Raw genomic sequence first — 9,404 nt, forward strand, 5'->3', positions numbered from 1 at the left:
CGAATGTAAACAGATGAAAATGGATGAAAAACGAATGTAAACAGATGAAAAGCAGATGTAAACGGATGAAAGAATGTAAATTTCCGCATCCGTTAACATCGTTTTTGGAGCGGAAGAATACCCAAGTTTTCTTCTGTAAAAAAAATGGAGCGGATGAAAAACATGTAAACGGATAGAATGGATGAAAAACTAATGTAAGCAGATTAAAACGGATGTAAACGGTTGAAAAACGAATGTAGACGGATTAAAACGACTGTAAACGGAGGAAAATGGATGAAAAACTAATGTAAACGGATGAAAAGTAGATGAAAGACAGATGTAAACGGATGAAAAAAGAATGTAAATGTCCGCATCCGTTAACATCATTTTTTGGGGGGTTTTCTTACGTAAAAAATAAAAATGGACCGGATGAAAAACAGATGTAAACGGATGAAAATTGATAAAAATAATATGTAAACAGATGAAAAACAGATTAAAACAGATGTAAACGGATGAAAAACGAATGTAGATGGATTAAAACAGATGTAAACTAATGTAAACAGATGAAAGTAGATGAAAAACGGATGAATAGTGGATGTAAACGGATGATCATCTGTTTACATCCAGTAATGTCCGCATCCTTTACCATCTTTTTTTTGAGTGGATGAAAACCCGAGTTTTCTTCTGTAAATGAACAGATTGGATGTAAAATGGATGTAAACAGATGAAAATGGATGAAAAACATATGTAAACAGATGAAAACGGATGTAAACGAATATAAACGGATTAAAATGAATGTAAACAGATGAAAAACGAATGTAAGCGGATTAAAATGGATGTAAACGATTGAAAAACGAATGTACACGGATTAAAACGGATGTAAACGGATAAAAATGGATGAAAAACGAATGTAAACGGCTGAAAAAAGAACGTAAATGTCCGCATCCGTTAACATAGTTTTTTTGGGAGCGGAAGAAAACCCAAGATTTCTTCCGTAAAAAAAAATGGATCGGATGAAAAACATATGAAAACGAATATTAAATGGATGTAAACGATTGAAAAACAAATGTAGACGGATTAAAACGAATGTAAACGGATGAAAATGGATGAAAAACGAATGTAAGCTGATTAAAACAGATGTAAACGTTTGAAAAACGAATGTAGACGGATTAAAACGAATGTAAACGGAGGGAAATGGATGAAAAACGAATGTAAACAGATGAAAAGTAGATGAAAAACAGATGTAAACGGATGAAAAAAGAATGTAAATGCCCAGATCCGTTAACATCGTTTTTTGGAAAGGAAGAATACCCAAGTTTTCTTCTGTAAAAAAAAAAATGGACCGGATGAAAAACATGTAAACAGATGAAAATGGATGAAAAAAATATGTAAACAGATGAAAAACAGATGAAAACGGATGTAAACGGATGAAAATGGATGAAAAACTAATGTAAACGGCTGAAAAACGAATGTAGGCGGATTAAAACGGATGTAAACGGTTGAAAAACGAATGTGCGTGGATTAAAACGAATGTAAACGGATGAAAATGGATGAAAAAAATACGTAAACAGATGAAAAACAGATGAAAACGGATGTAAACGGATGAAAATGGATGAAAAACGGTTGAAAAACGAATGTAAATGTCCACATCTGTTAACATCGTTTTTTTGGAGCGGAAGAATACCTAAGTTTTCTTCCGTTAAAAAAAACATGGACCGGATGAAAAACAGATGTAAACGAATGTAAACGGATTAAAATGTATGTAAACGATTGAAAAATGAATGTGGATGGATTAGAACGAATGTAAACAGATGAAAACGGATGAAAAGCGGATGTAAACGGATATGAGAGTGGACCTGCCAGTGAACTGTAGAAGGCCCTCGCGGTTCCTGGTGGTGTCCATGGAAATCCCACCCATTGCGGGTCAAGGGAAGGGAGTTGTCGATCGTTTCACTCGTCCCACAAGATGACGATTTGTATCTCCGCTCCCAGATTGAACGATCCCCACGCTGTCCAATCGATGGGGCTCAGCCGACCCGTAACATTTCATGAAGATCACTCTGATAGGAAATTAGGTGGAGAATGGAGGAGGGGCTCTCACCGTCTTCTGATCAATGATTGGTTATCAACAGCTGAGGAGCTGGGAGGGGATGGTGGTGGGAGAGCCGGGACAATCCTCCTCACCGGGACAATCCTCCTCACCGGCACAATCCTCCTCACCGGGACAATCCTCATCACCGGGACATTCCTCCTCACCGGGACAATCCTCCTCACTGGGACAATCCTCACCGGGACAATCCTCCTCACCGGGACAATCCTCATCACCGGGACATTCCTCCTCACCGGCACAATCCTCCTCACCGGGACAATCCTCCTCACCGGGACAATCCTCATCACCGGGACATTCCTCATCACCGGGACATTCCTCATCACCGGGACATTCCTCATCACCGGGACATTCCTCCTCACCGGGACATTCCTCATCACCGGGACAATCCTCCTCACCGGGACAATCCTCATCACCGGGACATTCCTCCTCACCGGGACAATCCTCCTCACCGGGACAATCCTCCTCACCGGGACAATCCTCCTCACCGGGACAATCCTCCTCACCGGGACATTCCTCCTCACCGGGACATTCCTCATCACCGGGACATTCCTCCTCACCGGCACAATCCTCCTCACCGGGACAATCCTCCTCACCGGGACAATCCTCATCACCGGGACAATCCTCCTCACCGGGACAATCCTCATCACCGGGACATTCCTCCTCACCGGGACATTCCTCATCACCGGGACATTCCTCCTCACCGGCACAATCCTCCTCACCGGGACATTCCTCATCACCGGGACAATCCTCATCACCGGGACATTCCTCCTCACCGGCACAATCCTCCTCACCGGGACAATCCTCCTCACCGGGACAATCCTCATCACCGGGACATTCCTCATCACCGGGACATTCCTCATCACCGGGACATTCCTCATCACCGGGACATTCCTCCTCACCGGGACATTCCTCATCACCGGGACAATCCTCCTCACCGGGACAATCCTCATCACCGGGACATTCCTCCTCACCGGGACAATCCTCCTCACCGGGACAATCCTCCTCACCGGGACATTCCTCATCACCGGGACAATCCTCCTCACCGGGACAATCCTCCTCACCGGGACAATCCTCACCGGGACATTCCTCATCACCGGGACAATCCTCATCACCGGGACATTCCTCCTCACCGGCACAATCCTCCTCACCGGGACAATCCTCCTCACCGGGACAATCCTCATCACCGGGACATTCCTCATCACCGGGACATTCCTCATCACCGGGACAATCCTCATCACCGGGACAATCCTCCTCACCGGGACAATCCTCATCACCGGGACATTCCTCCTCACCGGGACAATCCTCCTCACCGGGACAATCCTCCTCACCGGGACAATCCTCCTCACCGGGACATTCCTCATCACCGGGACAATCCTCCTCACCGGGACAATCCTCATCACCGGGACATTCCTCCTCACCGGGACAATCCTCATCACCGGGACAATCCTCATCACCGGGACAATCCTCCTCACCGGGACATTCCTCATCACCGGGACATTCCTCATCAGTGGGACAATCCTCATCACCGGGACAATCCTCCTCACCGGGACAATCCTCATCACTGGGACAATCCTCACCGGGACATTCCTCATCACCGGGACATTCCTCATCACCGGGACCATCCTCCTCACCGGGACAATCCTCCTCACCGGGACAATCCTCACCGGGACATTCCTCCTCACCGGGACAATCCTCATCACCGGGACATTCCTCCTCACCGGGACATTCCTCCTCACCGGGACAATCCTCCTCACCGGGACAATCCTCCTCACCGGGACATTCCTCCTCACCGGGACAATCCTCCTCACCGGGACAATCCTCCTCACCGGGACAATCCTCATCACCGGGACAATCCTCCTCACCGGGACAATCCTCATCACCGGGACATTCCTCCTCACCGGGACATTCCTCATCACCGGGACATTCCTCCTCACCGGCACAATCCTCCTCACCGGGACATTCCTCATCACCGGGACAATCCTCATCACCGGGACATTCCTCCTCACCGGCACAATCCTCCTCACCGGGACAATCCTCCTCACCGGGACAATCCTCATCACCGGGACATTCCTCATCACCGGGACATTCCTCATCACCGGGACATTCCTCATCACCGGGACATTCCTCCTCACCGGGACATTCCTCATCACCGGGACAATCCTCCTCACCGGGACAATCCTCATCACCGGGACATTCCTCCTCACCGGGACAATCCTCCTCACCGGGACAATCCTCCTCACCGGGACAATCCTCCTCACCGGGACAATCCTCCTCACCGGGACATTCCTCATCACCGGGACAATCCTCCTCACCGGGACAATCCTCCTCACCGGGACAATCCTCACCGGGACATTCCTCATCACCGGGACAATCCTCATCACCGGGACATTCCTCCTCACCGGCACAATCCTCCTCACCGGGACAATCCTCCTCACCGGGACAATCCTCATCACCGGGACATTCCTCATCACCGGGACATTCCTCATCACCGGGACATTCCTCCTCACCGGGACATTCCTCATCACCGGGACAATCCTCCTCACCGGGACAATCCTCATCACCGGGACATTCCTCCTCACCGGGACAATCCTCCTCACCGGGACAATCCTCCTCACCGGGACAATCCTCCTCACCGGGACATTCCTCATCACCGGGACAATCCTCCTCACCGGGACAATCCTCATCACCGGGACATTCCTCCTCACCGGGACAATCCTCATCACCGGGACAATCCTCATCACCGGGACAATCCTCCTCACCGGGACATTCCTCATCACCGGGACATTCCTCATCAGTGGGACAATCCTCATCACCGGGACAATCCTCCTCACCGGGACAATCCTCATCACTGGGACAATCCTCACCGGGACATTCCTCATCACCGGGACATTCCTCATCACCGGGACCATCCTCCTCACCGGGACAATCCTCCTCACCGGGACAATCCTCACCGGGACATTCCTCCTCACCGGGACAATCCTCATCACCGGGACATTCCTCCTCACCGGGACATTCCTCCTCACCGGGACAATCCTCCTCACCGGGACAATCCTCCTCACCGGGACATTCCTCCTCACCGGGACAATCCTCCTCACCGGGACAATCCTCCTCACCGGGACAATCCTCATCACCGGGACAATCCTCCTCACCGGGACAATCCTCATCACCGGGACATTCCTCCTCACCGGGACATTCCTCATCACCGGGACATTCCTCCTCACCGGCACAATCCTCCTCACCGGGACATTCCTCATCACCGGGACAATCCTCATCACCGGGACATTCCTCCTCACCGGCACAATCCTCCTCACCGGGACAATCCTCCTCACCGGGACAATCCTCATCACCGGGACATTCCTCATCACCGGGACATTCCTCATCACCGGGACATTCCTCATCACCGGGACATTCCTCCTCACCGGGACATTCCTCATCACCGGGACAATCCTCCTCACCGGGACAATCCTCATCACCGGGACATTCCTCCTCACCGGGACAATCCTCCTCACCGGGACAATCCTCCTCACCGGGACAATCCTCCTCACCGGGACAATCCTCCTCACCGGGACATTCCTCATCACCGGGACAATCCTCCTCACCGGGACAATCCTCCTCACCGGGACAATCCTCACCGGGACATTCCTCATCACCGGGACAATCCTCATCACCGGGACATTCCTCCTCACCGGCACAATCCTCCTCACCGGGACAATCCTCCTCACCGGGACAATCCTCATCACCGGGACATTCCTCATCACCGGGACATTCCTCATCACCGGGACATTCCTCATCACCGGGACATTCCTCCTCACCGGGACATTCCTCATCACCGGGACAATCCTCCTCACCGGGACAATCCTCATCACCGGGACATTCCTCCTCACCGGGACAATCCTCCTCACCGGGACAATCCTCCTCACCGGGACAATCCTCCTCACCGGGACAATCCTCCTCACCGGGACATTCCTCATCACCGGGACAATCCTCCTCACCGGGACAATCCTCATCACCGGGACATTCCTCCTCACCGGGACAATCCTCATCACCGGGACAATCCTCATCACCGGGACAATCCTCCTCACCGGGACATTCCTCATCACCGGGACATTCCTCATCAGTGGGACAATCCTCATCACCGGGACAATCCTCCTCACCGGGACAATCCTCATCACTGGGACAATCCTCACCGGGACATTCCTCATCACCGGGACATTCCTCATCACCGGGACCATCCTCCTCACCGGGACAATCCTCCTCACCGGGACAATCCTCACCGGGACATTCCTCCTCACCGGGACAATCCTCATCACCGGGACAATCCTCCTCACCGGGACAATCCTCATCACCAGGACAATCCTCATCACTGGGACAATCCTCACCGGGACATTTCTCATCACCGGGACCATCCTCCTCACCGGGACAATCCTCCTCACCGGGACAATCCTCCTCAACGGGACAATCCTCCTCACCGGGACATTTCTCATCACCGGGACCATCCTCCTCACCGGGACAATCCTCCTCACCGGGACAATCCTCCTCAACGGGACAATCCTCCTCACCGGGACAATCCTCATCACCGGGACAATCCTCCTCAGTGGGACATTCCTCATCAGTGGGACAATCCTCATCACCGGGACAATCCTCATCACTGGGACATTCTTCATCACGAACCCAACCCGACTGGTGGAGGAACCACGAACCCATCCTCCGATCTGCTGATGCCCGCCTGAAACTCCTTGCTGGTGGCGAACTCAACCCAATCGGTGGAGGAACCGCGAACCCAACCAACCGCGAACCCAACTCAATCGGTGGAGGAGCCGCGAACCCAACCCAATCGGTGGAGGAACCGCGAACCCAACCAACCGCGAACCCAACTCAATCGGTGGAGGAACCGCAAACCCAACCCAATCGGTGGAGGAGCCGCGAACCCAACCCAATCAGTGGAGGAACCGCGAACCCAACCCAATCGGTGGAGGAGCCGCAAACCCGTCCTCCGATCTGCTGATGCCCACCTGAAACTCCTTGCTGGTAGCCAAGGCAACCGAAAAAAAAAATTTTTTAAAATGGAAAAAAGGGCCACCATGCATCAGAAAACATAAACCGTCGATTCTCGGTGTGGGCCTTTGAAGGTCTGCAGATGAAACGAGCAGATTATACCGGGTCACAGGTCTTTTTGAGCCTTGGGCTCTTCACATTCTTGAGTTACGTGTCAATTTTTAACCGTGGAGATGCCTCCAAGACAGAAAGTGGTTAATGACGGGAGACCGGTGGGGGGGCGGGTGGAGGTTGATGGGAAGCGTTAGGCATCCTTCGAACCTTCTGCAAGTTGAGGAGCGTTACCATGGAAACCCCCCCTCACACCTGAGTGAAGCAGGTGGCAAGAACGGCGGTGACAGACGCCCTCGGGGGGGGGGAAGAGCGAAGGTGAGGAAAAAGGAAGTGTGAACTATTCTCTGAAAATGAAAAATAATTGTGAACATAGTCTATGTGGAAGGATGGAACCCTTCAGGACACATCGCTACAGACGAAAAGAAAAAGAAAAAGGAAAGGACGCTCGTCTTACTGGCATCCTGGCTTATGTTCTGTTACAATATTTTACTTGTTATTTATTTTATTTTATTTATTTTACTTTATTATTTTATTTTTTATTTTATTTCATTATTTATTTTATTTTATTATTTATTTTATTTTATTATTTATTTTACTTTATTTTATTTATTTTATTTTATTATTTTATTGTTTATTTTACTTTATTTTATTTATTTTATTTTATTATTTTATTTTATTATTTATTTTATTTTATTATTTGTTTTACTTTATTTTATTATTTTATTTTATTATTTTATTGTTTGTTTTACTTTATTTTATTATTTTATTTTATTATTTATTTTACTTTATTTTATTATTTATTTTATTTAATTATTTTATTTAATTGTTTATTTTATTATTTAATTGCATTATTTATTTTACTGTTTAATTTATTTATTTATTATTTTATTTATTAACTGTTTTATTTTATTTTTTATTACTTATTTTATTTTATTTATTTATATATATATATTTTTTTTTATTCATTTTGTTGAAGGACATTCCATAATAACATTTAAAGATTTCGAAGTTATAGCGTATCTATCTGTAGGGCCCCCCTGTTGGCAAAGTCTCTAGTGATGACCCAGAGAAGGCGTGTTGGGAATAAGGCCACCAGCCTCCTTCTGGTTCTGAAATGGGATGTCCAACAAGCCCATTTGGGGGTGATGTTCAGGTGTCCACAAACTTGTAGCCATGTAGCATAGCTATCTGTAGGACCCCCGTGTTGGCAAAGTCTCTAGTGATGACCCAGAGAAGAAGACATATTGGGAATAAGGCCAGTAGCCTCCTTCTGGTTCTGAAATGGGATGTCCAACAAGCCCATGTGGGGGTGATGGTCAGGTGTCCACAAGCAGCTTGTGGAAGACGCGTGTGCTCGGAGCATGCGTGCTCCTTCTTTAGGCCGTGGTCACGATAGGGTGGTGGTCAGGTGTCCACAACCTTGTAGCCATATAGCATAGCTTTCTGTAGGACCTCCATACTTGGCAAAGTCTCCAGTGATGACCCAGAGAAGAAGGCGTGTTGGGAATAAGGCCAGCAGTCTCCTTCTGGTTCTGAAATGGGATGTCCAACAAGCCCATGTGGGGGTGATGGTCAGGTGTCCACAAGCAGCTTGTGGAAGACGCGTGTTCAGAGCATGCGTGCTCCTTCCTTAGGCCGTGGTCACAGGAGGGTGATGGTCAGGTATCCACAACCTTTTAGCCATGTAGCATCGCTATCTGTAGGGCCACCATATTGTGAAGGTATTTGGCAATGACCTAGAGAAGAAAGCATGTTGGGAGTAAGGCCACCAGCTTCCTTCTGGTTTTGGAATGAGATGTCCAACAAGCCCATGTAGGGGTGATGGTCAGGTGTCCACAGGCAGCTTGTGGGAGGTGCGTGTTCGGAGCATGCGTGCTCCTTCCTTAGGCCGTGGTCACGGGAGGGTGGTGGTCAGGTGTCCACAACCTTGTAGCTATCTGTAGGACCCCCGTGTTGGCAAAGTCTCTAGTGATGACCCAGAGAAGAAGGCATGTTGGGAAAAGGGCCAGCAGCTTCCTTCTGGTTTTGGAATGAGATGTCCAACAACCCCATGTGGGGGTGATGGTCAGGTGTCCACAAGCAGCTTGTGGAAGGCGCGTGTTCGGAGCATGCGTACTCCTTCCTTAGGCCGTGGTCACGGGAGGGTGGTGGTCAGGTGTCCACAAACTTGTAGCTATCTGTAGGACCCCCGTGTTGGCAAAGTCTA

Source organism: Staurois parvus, unplaced genomic scaffold, assembly GCF_062004578.1.
Source record: "Staurois parvus isolate SC_StPar_1 unplaced genomic scaffold, SC_StPar_1.0 ptg000880l, whole genome shotgun sequence".
NCBI lineage: Eukaryota > Metazoa > Chordata > Amphibia > Anura > Ranidae > Staurois > Staurois parvus.